Here is a 13,156-nt window from a genome sequence, read left to right as displayed (position 1 = left end):
ACTCCTTTACCAACGAATAGTGGGATTGACCATCACATTATAACGCCCCCACGGCTGAAAGGGCGAGCATGTTCGGTGTGACGGAGATTCGAACCCGCGACCCTCAGATTAATAAGAGATAAAAAGATGGGAAAACTTAATTTGATTGTACAATTAAAGTGGCAAACAATATTAAATAACTTTGCTGTTAATCTTATCTTCATTAACTGTTGACGAAGTACAAAAAGTTGTGAAGATCTTTCAACAATAGCGTATCAAATGTTTAGCGTCTAGATCATATACATCAAATTGTGAACAGCGTCACTATAAGCAACTTTAGACTACTGAGGATTGCAAGAGATAAGTTGATTTTTTTTAAAACTTGAATTGATTTTGTTTGTTTTTTTGTTATTAAGAACAAAACTACACAATGAGGTGTCAGTGTTATGCCAATCGCGAGGATCGAAACCTGAGTTTTAGCGATATAAGGCCCTCGTAACACACCTGAACCACCAGGGGCTTGAATTAAACCGATAAACGAAACGGTAACAGATTAGTAGGTTACACATTAAAATATTCTCGCTGTTAACAAGTAAACTAAGCAAGAATTTACAGAGCTTGTTGTATAAAATAAGCTTTTAACAATGCAGAACGTAACAGGGAAATAAATAGTTATTGTGATAGGGCAGCCAGTTAAGTCGGTAATAAAACAAACATTTGGACAAAAACAAACTGTTATGTATACAGCACAAACAGCTTGGCACACGTAAAGTATCGAATATAGCCCAGATTGATGACTATGGATATATAATACTTAAACACTCAAGTAAATTAAAATGAAAAGGAAGGACTGTGTTAAAAATAGCAAATCCCAACCTGTGATAAATGACATTTAAATGAACTAAACAAACCCAAACAAACAAATCAAATTAAAGACGCTGCATAAATTAAAAGGCTCCCCAGGGTACAGGCTATAACGTGGAATATAAAACGTGCCCTTGGTTTTGTAGGTGACAGTGGAAGTAGGATCCACACTGCGGTGGGGATACACCGTCTATCAGTCTTAACTTCCGTTATATCCCTCATTATAGCCTGTACCCTGGGAATCCTTTTAATTTATGCAGCGTCTTTAATTAAATTTTGTTTGGGCTTGTTTTCTTCATTTAAATATATATATATATATATACAACGGGTTTCAGTAGATTTTTAAATTAAATGTTACGTTTTCAATCATAATAGAAGGCTCAACTACACTAACTGTCTTAACAGAAGTATCAACTACACTAACTGCCTTAATAGAAGGATCATCCACACTGACTGTCTTAATAGAAAGATTAACTACACTGACTGTCTTAACAGAAGTATCAACTACATTAAATGTCTTAATAGAAGGATCATCCACACTGACTGTCTTAATAGAAGGATCATCCACAATGACTGCCTTAATAGAAGGATTAACTACACTGACTGTCTTAACAGAAGTATCAACTGCACTGACTGTCTTAATAGAAGGATTAACTGTACTAACTATTTTAATAGAAGGATATTCAACATTGACAGCCTTAACAGAAGGTTCAACTACGCTGACTATCTTAATAGAAGGATCATCCACATTGAGTTCCTTAATAGAAGGATCAACTACACTGACTGTCTTAATAGAAAGATCATCCACATTGACTGCCTTGATAGAAGACTCAACTACACTGACTGGCTTAACAGAAGTATCAACTGCACTGACTGTTTTAATAGAAGGATTAACTACATTGACTATCTTAACATAATTATCAACTGCACTGATTGTCTTAATAGAAGGATTAACTACACTGACTATCTTAACATAATTATCAACTGCACTGACTGTGTTAATAGAAGGATAAACTACACTGACTATCTTAATAGAAAGATTAATTACACTGATTGTCTTAATAGAAAGATCAACTACACATACTGCCTTAATAGAAGGATCAACGACAATACCTGTCTTAATAGAATGATCAATCACACTGACTGTTTTAATACAAGGTTCAACCACCTGAATATCTTAAAAGTAGAACCAATAGTGCTGGCAGTTCTAATAAAACGATCGAACTAGCGATTTTCGTAAAACAAGTGATCAAACATTACTGACTTCTATAAAAAAAAGTCCAACTGTGATGAATACCTATATAAAAGATTTAACCGTAACGCCACCTCTAATATAGGGTTTAACCATGCTAATGAACCTAATAATTTCAACCTAACTGCCTTTTAATGAGGGTTCTTCAACGGTAACAATGCTTCTAACAGAAGGGTAAAACCTGTTAGTGATTTATTTCTTTGTTGTTAAACGAGAAGTTACCTAAAGAGCTTTCCGTACTCTGCATACAATGAGTATGAAACCCCGAATTTTAGTGTCATAACCCCTCAAACTTACCGCTGAGCCACCTGGGGGACTGATTGATGAACCAAGTAACGTTTCACCATTACTGAGAGACATAATCAAAGTTTCAACCGTAATGACGCCTTCATTCGAGGTCTAAAACACAATGACAGCTTTTACGAAGATCTCAACCGTAATAGTAGTTCTCAGAGATTTTTCAACGGAAAATATAATAGCGTTTACAACTGAAAGTACTTCAGCGTTGTTTAGATTTTCATAAAGATTACCTTATTTTATTCACAAACAAATATTGTATTGTTTAAACTGATTATCTACGTTGGATCGCAAAATGTATAAACAGAGACAGATGTTATTATTTAACCATGCTAACATATTTAATTCTGCAATTTAATTCTAAATCTATCGTTTTAGTCTATAATGACTTTTAACAATTATTCTTTAAGAGCCAAAGAAAAACTTCTGAAATCTTATAGAATGAAATTGTTATTGTTCATCTGAAATCTTATAGAATGAAATTGTTATTGTTCATCTGAAATCTTATTATATGAAATTGTTATTGTTCATCTGAAATTTTATGATATGAAATTGTTATTGTTCATCTGAAATATTATAGCATGAAATTGTTATTGTTCATATAAAATATTATAGTATGAAATTCTTATTGTTCATCTGAAATATTATAGTATGAAATTGTTATTGTTCATCTGAAATGTTATAGTATGAAATTGTTATTGTTCATCTGAAATCTTATAGTATGAAATTGTTATTGTTCATCTGAAATATTATAGTATGAAATTGTTATTGTTCATATGAAATCTTATAGTATGAAATTGTTATTGTTCATCTAAAATCTTATAGTATGAAATTGTTATTGCTCATATGAAATCTTATAGTATGAATTTATTATTGTTCATATGAAATCTTATAGTATGAAATTGTTATTGTTCATCTGAAATCTTATAGTATGAAATTGTTATTGTTCATGTGAAATATTATAAAATTAAGTTATTCATTTGTTTCTGTGCAGTTCAGTATTCAACTCTTTTTCTTTTCAGATTGTTTCAAAATATAATGAAACTTCACAAGCTTTTCCGTGTATGGTTCAATTAACTGCACATGTGTTGTGTGGAATACAAGTATTTCTGTGTTATTTGAGGCAAAAGAAGTTACGTTGTCATTCACCTTGAATGCCCATTATACGTTGAAATTTCATCGAGGGAACCTTTCATTTCAGTAGTAATTTATTGTATAAGTAAAGGAGCTGCCCTCAAGGGTGTTGTATTATTCAAAATAATGGCTGCCGCATGAGAAAGGATCTGACCTTCCAGATGATGGGGAGATAAGACATATCATTACCAGTTGCCATAGCAACGGCTGACGTCAATGGACGAGTTGCTTCAAGAAATGTGAACGTGGCTTACTGTTATGAGAGACAACGCTGTGTTTCTTCTTGTTCTCTGACGCCATATTGGAGCAGGAGGAAGTTTATCAATCAATAACTGATACAATTAGCCATAAAATATCACGAAATTACTAAAAAACATTATAACAGGCAAAACTTTATTTCAGATTCTACAAGTTCTAAATGTATGATTGAAATGCTAGTACTGCTAATGTAATTATAAACCTATTCGTCCCAGTGCGACTTAGTAGACAACCAGTATGTTGAAGACGTTGCTACAGAAATAATTAGAAACTAAAGTAAACGAAGAAGTCATTTCGAACAATGCATTAGTAAACATCTTTTGAAATTTGTTATCTGATTACAAGTATAGGAAATATTCTATTTCTAACGACGTCTTCATTCATTGCTATAACTGCTGTAGCTACATCGGACAGATAAATATGTACTTTGTATATTCCACGTTATAATCCCCCATGTGCTTTGGACAATAAGTTCGAATGACAAAATCGGGAGAGAAGCCTTACTATGCTGTATTAATAACCCTTCTCATTGCCCTTATTCCTATTTAGACAGGAGTTTCTGTATCTCCACAACTGGTTGAAAACAGCAAATGGTTCTTTAAGTGTTAGATATTGAGGGTTGTAGGACCTTTTCCTTAATTTAAGACAATCCTATTAATATATAAGGTTGTGAATAGATGTTACACCTGATAAACTATATATTTCGCCTCGTACAAGCTGTACATTTTCAATAGATAAAGCCTTTATGAGATCGCATTTCACTGCTTACACCCCGCAACCTAATTGCCAGATATAATGTACATTTAAAAACTAATATGATGTAATAATGAATTTCTTTGTTTCAAGAACGCGTTATTCATTGCATTTTAAACGAAACGAGACAGTTATATCAAACGTAGTAGAAAACGTAATCGAACAAAATTAGCATTTCATTCTAGGTCAATTATCTTTTACTAATCGCTTCATAATACACGTGAGAAATTCATTTGAACCTGCCTGTGTTTTCAGTTGAGCTAATATTATTTTTAAACAGTGTAAACTCATTTTGAGCTCAATTTCGAGCTAACTTAAGTTAGAGAACATACATCATAAACTAATAAAAATGTTCAATTTAACTAGTGTGGCACTTAATCTTAACTTTGTTGTGCATCAATAAAATCAAAAAATTATGATTTAATATCTTGGTGTCTAACAGTCTTTGTATTTCAAAATACTCACGATACACTTATTTCATCGTCTGGCAAAAGAGGGCAGCACATGCTTATAATAAAATGCACTAAGTGATTTCAATTTTGAAGAATATATTAGATTCAACTTCATATATATTGTAATACTTGTTTTATAAATAAATCGAGGTTACGTATGAATAGCTAAGTAGGTCTATGAAACAACTGTAAGGAAGTTTGCTGAGATAGAAAAGAGTTTGAATTTAAGAACAGTTTGCAAAAATATTTTTTAAATTCTAGGAACTCAAGAGCGAAAGTAAACAAGAATGTATAACAATATTTCAACTATACTAAATCAGCATTTCGCCAAATCCCAGGGCTCATCAGGCCAGAGAGGATACATGAGATACGGTAAAGATTGACACACTATTTATGTTATCAAATAGCATGAACAACAACATTAAAAAACAGGTAGGTTAAAGAAACGAATTAAAGGCAAAAATACTAACCCAATTAACCAGAGCGCTTTTGAAAGTCGAATTCTTCTTCATCAATGGTAAACTGGCAATTGCTCCTGAAAATGAACAGACAAAAATACCAACGCAATTAACCTGAGCGCTTTTGAAAGTGGAACTTTTCTTCATCAGGAGCAAACTGGGAATTACTCCTGAAGATGAACAGCAACTATAGTGGTGTGAATTTGATTAAGTTGGTGAAGTTTAATTATTGTCAATTGTATATGAGTAATTTATAGAAACCAAAATTAGGACGAGAATTAACAGCGCGGGATTATAAAACCCATTAATTTCTTAGATTATAAATTATTCACCCATTTTGTTGTGATGTTAAGTGAGAAATTAGTTTAGTTTTTATTTATCAAAGCAGAAAACAAACCGGATTTCGATACTCGTGGTGGGAAGAGGACAGAGCCAATTATGTAGCTTTGTGCTTAACTTCAAACAAACAAAAACAGAAAACAAATAAAGTTTGTCTTGGACCAGTTTATCTTTTAACCAGAATATCTGAACCTTTGAACGTAACCTAGAAAAAAATAGTGACTACTACAATTCAGAAATAAAAGACTCTCACATCGCGATATTTTAATTTACCATTCATCAATCTACACATAAACATACAGACAAATATGTTTGAATACTCAACCAGTTCACACTGGGGAAGATAGTTAAATAATGAATTTTTTTTGAAGCTATTTCTTTTTATTTCTTTTACGACCCATGCTAGGTCAGCGGTAAGCTTACGGACCTATAACATTAAAATCCAGGATTCGATTCCCCGCGATGGATCGAGAGCAGATAGCCAATTCCATAGCTTCTCGCTAAACCAAATAAACAAAAAATCGGGTTTCATGAAACAAGACATTCACGCAGATAATAATTATCCTAATTCAGCTCAATTAAATATGACGACACAACCATGTCGGCTTATTATATTCAAGATTAAAAACGAAATTTTATCCATTGTATAAAGTGTCTTTGCATGCTCTGTTGGTCGTCATATAACATGCAACTGAACACTTCATAAACAATATTTAAACTCTCAAACTGCACACATTTGTAAGCTCATATAACTGCTATTTAGGTGATTACCTTAATATTCTAGTGTACGTATGTTTCCGATCTAACGTGCTTGTATTCAAATAAACAGAAAAAGTAGTGTATAGAAAACTGTTTTTTGAGTTAATTTTTTTTCTGAAAGGCATGAGTTCAACTTATGTTCAATATACTGGTTGGAATATTAAAGATTTTTAACAGACCTAGTTTCCACTCAGTGCCCAGTGACAAGTGTGAGGGAGGGCTTCAATGCTTAAAATTGGGTTTCGATACCCTAGGAGAGCAGAACACAGATAATCCATTATATAACCTTGTGCTTAACGATCAAAGTAAAATAGATGTTTTATAAAAGCCCCCGGTAGCTCAGCTGTCAGTCTGATGGCTTATAACGCAAAAAATCGGTTTTCGGTTCTCGTGGTGGGCACAGTACAGATAACCCATTATGCAGCTTTTTGCTTTACACCAAACCAGACAAACAAACAAAGTTTTATAAGAAAAATTTTATTTATAGAAAATATATATTCATATTATTCGATACAGGCACACGTTGCAATAATATCCGTCAAAAGTAATTTCGAATAAATGTTGGCAGAAATTATTTTGAAATTTAGAACTGCCGGCCAAAGGGAAGGAAAGCAGTTGGCAGCAACCGTCACTTGCCCGACTATTCTTAATCTAGTAACAGGATCGAGAACCAGTTTTGTAAATGCCCCCTAGTGGCACAGCGGTATGTCTGCGGACTTACAACGCTAGAAACCGGGTTTCAATACCCGTGATGAGTAGAGCACAGATAGCCCATCGTGTAGCTTTGTGCTTAACTTCAAACAACAACTTTGTAAATTGCCCAACTGAAAGTGTGGAGCGTGTCCGGAAAATATCACATGCTAGATGTTTGGATCTTGCGATCCGCAACCCCGAACGTTAGCTCAGAAGCCATGCATGGTCAAAATTTGAATATTATTTTAGAAACTACATATATTTCTTTTTTTTCTGTTTTTTTACTTAAAGCTCCACAAAAGTAATTGATTGTTTTCTAAAATGATTCCTATGCTAACTACCAAACTCGAATTAACTAGTTGCTTCAACGTTTCGATATAATTTATTATAAATTATTTAATACATTGTTATCGTCTTCTGCAATTCTCCTATTCTAAGCACATCAGGGTCTTGGTTTACTAAGACATCAGGAGTAAGCCTTAGGATAATAAATTTGTAACTCTTCGGAACTACTGTCTTCCAATAATATTTTCTTTCAAGAAACTCCGCACTTGGTAAATCTGTTTTGTTTGTTTTTTCTCCGGGCTCTACATTGATCAGGAGATGTGAAGAACTAAGCCTCGGGACGTGACATTTTATCAGGGAGCATCAAGCAAGACTAACAAGCGTTAAGCCTACTTCGCGCTCGCTAATACGAACAAAATTGCCAACTAACAAGAAAAATTCAATAACTACTGTGGTAGTTATTAGAGACACCGAGAAAAGCTTTTCTAGATTAAAAAGTAAAGTCTTAGTTGCTCATTAAGATTTACATATTTATGACAGCGTGGAAGACGGGCTATATTTCGCTTCAAACATCAAAGCTTTGAATACTTAATAAATTCTGAAATTCTACACATATTTAAGAAACGAAGTATGGGGTTGTCCTAAAAGCCATTAAATTCACGATATTTTTCTTTATTTAAATGCAAAAAATCATTATTGTTATTCATATTTTTTTAGATTGTCGTATTTCAAAGATTAGAGAATATTAGGTGACAGGTTTACAGAATGTTCTGAAGTTACTATCAAAATCTAAGTTTTAGCTTTTTTTTTTCTTCAAATAAGAGGAAAAATTATTTTTTAGTTGTAGCAGTGAGAGTTATGAGCATCTCAAAAATTACATAAAATATAAATATTACTTTTAGTTGTATGTCTGCTAAGTTGTTCGATATAATCTGATAGCCTTATTAACTCCTTCCCCGTTAATATTTTATAAGAAAATATATAAAGTAAAGAGGGTTTATGTATTTTTCATAAAAAAACAACTAACTTTTGAAATTAAGCACACAAATCCTCTTACATTGAGAGTTGATTTATTGTAGTTGTTAGATGCATTTAATTTACTGTTCATAATGCAACATGTTATGTATCATTACACTTTACAAATACCTTAAAACACTGTTTTGGATAAACAATCTATATTGTAATCTATATTCTGAAGTAAGAAGCAGAATTGTATCTGGACGTTAATTGATTTATTACAATTGAATAAAGTTTCTAATCTGGGTGTTTATGATATAGGAATAATGCCATTTACCAAATTATTACTAATACCACAAAATAGTTACGGCGTAAATTCCTGATGACGAAATCATTGGTCAATATTTTCTTATGGAAATATCAAGTATTCATTTTGTTTAGTGTGTTTCGGAGCCATTCATCCTTTCTGAAAAGGTGTTAAATGCATGAAATATTTTCTTAAAGTGTGTATATATATCCTTTTTTTATTCCGAAATATTTATTTTTAACAGTTTTAATATTTATTTGCGAATATATCTTAAGAAGAATATAAATAACCTGCTATTAATTTTTATAAAGTATACACAACATATTTAACTTTTATTTACAGATTGAAAAATTTCAAAATCCTTTCAGTATTCTATTGTTTATGTAGAACCTCAGTTATATGAGTTTGTGATGGGTTGATATGCATGTACAAACATTTTAGCACATTTTTATTGATGATAATCATTGTTATATTCGTTTTTTAATTTACTTACGAAAATTAAAGCATCCTATTTGCTCAGCAGTAAGTTTGAGTGCTTATAACGTTAAAATCCGGAGTTCGATTCCCCGAGGTGGGCAGAGCACAGATTACTCATTGCGTGGTTTTGTGCTTAAAAACAAACAACAGCTCTATGTATTAAACATATAAACATTTGGTGCTCATTAGTCAGATATATCTGATAACGTTTCGCTTGTTTTTATTTGCTTCGTACAAAAAAATTATAACAATATTGAAATTACATACTTAAAAAGTTTTAATACAATCTGCTATGCATGTAGCTGTCAGAACAAAATTTAAATATGCTCAAAATATTTCACTAGTAACAATTATAGATTTAAAATAAAATGTTAATTCCAGTATTAAACATAGCCATATTATATAATTTTTTAGTTGTGATACATAACTAGTAATTGGCTAATATACTGTTATTTACTATAGACTCTTTAATTCAGTTCACAAACGTTCGCATTCATTGATTGTAAGATTGTAAATTCAATATTGAAATAAAGGGACGTGCAAATCCATATACCACTACCTTTCATTTTCTTGCGTGTACATCTAATAATTCTGTAATATTCAGTCATTAATATGCTGATAATTACTTATTAAAGTTACTGAGAAATATATGCTCTAAATATGAAAAAAGTGAAAAGTTTTAATCTTTAATTTCAAGACAAAACGTATTAGCATGCACAATATACACACATTACATGTTGACATCACTTTTTTGTGATTAGTAATTTATTTTCGTACAATACCTTGTTTTCGATTATGATTTGTTATTTAAAAAATCTTTAGGCTTTTTTGAAAATTTCAAAAGAAACAAGTTACGATGTCGTCTCCCAGTTTAAATGTATGAAAGTTACAATTCTTTACATTAGCATAATTTACACTGATACCAATAACTTGTATTACAAACTATATTTGAACGAATCAATAATGGTAGTCTAGTTCGATTTTGAGAGATTGCCAAATCCCAAGGCTCGCCCTCTTGAAGGTGATGTGAATGATAGGTTATGGTTGTCCATGCCGTATTAATGACATCACATCTACATCTACCGAAATGGATGGTGCATATGGTAGGCGATGCCATATTGGATGACGTCACAATATTTCATAACTTTTTATTAGTCACTTCTTATTAATAATTCATATTAATTAATTATTTTCAAACAATATATCAATAAATGACCTCATTAATAATCTATTTCGATATTTCATTCCTATCTTGTGACTCATAAGACATGTCCAGACATTTTTCATTACCAACATGTCCGTACATATTTACAGCTATATTCTGAGAATAGATAAAGTCTAGACATATCTCAGGCAATAGATATCGATTGATATTTATCAACTTGTGGAAAGGTCCTCCCTGAATTATTGAATTTGAATGCGCAACGAATCGAGAAAGACTCCTTCTGACGTGTTTAGTTTAAAGACATACCGCCACCTCAAAGAATGGTCCTCTACATTATTAATCCATACCAAACTTTAGTTCAAAGTCGGAGGTACTTTATGTACACAGTGCTCATAAAAGTACCAAGAAAATACAAAGTGCCCAAAGATTAAGGTTCACTCTCGCCATAAACAAATTAACCCTCTTTCTCACAAACACATTTGTTTTTTTAGCTGTTTTTTAATTTCTTATTAATTTCTATTCCTACTATTATAAGGATCCTGTACATATTCGTGTGATAACAGGTCATTTTGTTTTCTTTAATTATATACTAATGATATACATACTAATTTAATTGTTTATTTTTCAAGAGACAATAGTGAGTATTTGTATTTTTATATTATATGCTACTTAACGAGTACATCATCATTAATCGTTTCCCCCACTCGTGACACAGCGGAATGTCTGCGGACTTACAACGCTAGAAACCGGGTTTCGATACCCATGGTAGGAAGAGCACAGATAGCCCCTTGTGTACCTTTGTACTTAACTACAAACAATCATTAATCGACTTTTCGATCCCTCAGAATTCGGCAAATGTCTTGTTTTTTAAACAGCTGCGTAAATAGCTTTCAGCAAACCATATTCATCTTCATCTAAAATTAAACCAGCTTATCATATTCATCTTCATCTAATATTAAACCAGCTTATCATCTTCATCCAAAATCAATCCAGCTTATCATGTTCATCTTTATCCAAAGTCATCCAGCTTATCATATTCATCTTTATCCAATGTCATCCAGCTTATCATATTCATCTTCATCCAAAGTTAATCCAGCTTATCATATTCATCTTCATCCAAAGTCAATCCAGCTAATCATGTTCATCTTTATCCAAAGTCATCCAGCTTATCATATTCATCTTCATCCAAAGTTAATCCAGCTTATCATATTCATCTTCATCCAAAGTCAATCCAGATTATCATATTCGTCTTCATCCAAAATTAAAACAGCTTATCATTTTAGTCTTCATCCAAAATCAAGCCGATATGTATAGTCTTGTGACACACAAAAGGTATGGGCTATTCATTGTACGAACAGCAATAGTAGTCAATGTGATTTTCGAGCATCAATAACTAAACAACTGCTAATCTACTAAAACTGCATCAGTTACACGTAAGTACACCTATTGTTCTTAGCTGCTATAGTAAAAAAGAAATCAAACTCTCATGTCTATTCATCTTTTGTAAATTATTTGCAGCATAACAAAATACGACAGTAAACAATGGGTCAGGTCATACAGTGTTAGTCGGGAAATATAGAGGAACCTGCTCGTGTAACAGAATCACTTCCTAAAGTATTGGGCCAGATGCCTTAGCGGAGTTATGCCGTGTAAGGGTCGGGGTTGTGGTGGAGTACTTTTCCATTACAAATATTAATTCATCTCCGCCGTCAACATAATATGTTGTCTTATTACACAATTGCCCTCCGTTGGAACCGCGGTAAGTCTAGGGTGCGTTTCCCCGCAGTGGACACAGAAGATAGCCTAATGTGGGTTTGCTCTATAATAACCAAACCAAACTAATTACATGATTAAAACAATAAATATTTAATAAAAACGTACCAAGTTTTAATAAGCATTTGTTTTATTTGTTAAAGCTTTGAAAGTTGTTATATTTAGCTGAAGCAAGTATGGTATACTTGTTAATAAGTAGAATTCATAATTTTATAAACATTGTATTTCAAAGAGTATTGCACGATTGATACGTTTGATGTTAAGCACAAAACTACACAATGGGTTACCTTTGCTCTGACCACTGCAGGTATCGAAACTTAATTTTAGCAATATAAGCCTTCGAGCTTACCGTTAAGTCACGAGGAAAATAACTGCCACTCTTATAACGCAACCACAGCTTAAAGTGCAGGGACTTTATCCTAGTATGGCATGGATTCGAAACAGCTTCATTAGCTCTTAAATATAGAGTTCTATACCAAAGCCAGTCCACATTCTACATAAGACTTTTATAGCAATAAGACAGTTAATTGTTAAACAATGTAAAGTTAGATACTTCAAATTTGACGGAAAAAAATATTTTGATACTACTAAATGTAATGATACAGTAAGTGTATCACATCAATAATTTCGACAAATTTACTTTTAAATTTCGATGGCTTTATTATTGTAGGTAGGTTTACTTAACCAGTAGATAATGAAGAGGAAACTAAAGTACTTGTCATATATTCTTTAACAAAATACCACGGCAAACTTCACTATTGTTTCGACTTGTACCGATAACACAGGTCTGCGATGGTTTTATTGTCTTGAAATTTTTATATGTTCTACAGTAATTCCTGTACGCTGAATCCGAAAATTATATCCATTTTTCTCCATAACGTACAATTTTTCACAAAACGTCATAATGTAATACATAAAAGAAAGACCACAACACGTAGTTTTGAAACTAAAAGA

Source organism: Limulus polyphemus, unplaced genomic scaffold, assembly GCF_000517525.1.
Source record: "Limulus polyphemus unplaced genomic scaffold, Limulus_polyphemus-2.1.2 Scaffold458, whole genome shotgun sequence".
Taxonomy (NCBI): domain Eukaryota; kingdom Metazoa; phylum Arthropoda; class Merostomata; order Xiphosura; family Limulidae; genus Limulus; species Limulus polyphemus.
The sequence above is the reverse complement of the archived record's forward strand: the minus strand, read 5'-3'. Positions refer to the sequence as shown.